The following is a 218-nucleotide window of genomic DNA, read 5'->3' on the forward strand; positions in this document are numbered from 1 at the left end:
TCAGTGTGGGCTCCGGCCCCCGAGTTGAGCCCAGGGATGGCTCCAGTCCCCGGTTTTGGCCCCGAGAGGGCCTTAGAGCCCGTTATCCTCCAAGTATTTTTTTGGGGGGGGTGGGTAGTAGCCATGGCGGAGCAGGGAGCTCGGGAGGCCAAGGCGGAGCAACCTCCGAGGCCGCGGCTCCAGCCCCCGCCCGGCCTCTACGGCTGGAGCCGCGGCCT

The sequence above is a fragment of the Sinocyclocheilus rhinocerous genome, unplaced genomic scaffold (genome assembly GCF_001515625.1).
Source record: "Sinocyclocheilus rhinocerous isolate Xijiao unplaced genomic scaffold, SAMN03320098_v1.1 scaffold192, whole genome shotgun sequence".
Classification (NCBI taxonomy): Eukaryota; Metazoa; Chordata; class Actinopteri; order Cypriniformes; family Cyprinidae; genus Sinocyclocheilus; species Sinocyclocheilus rhinocerous.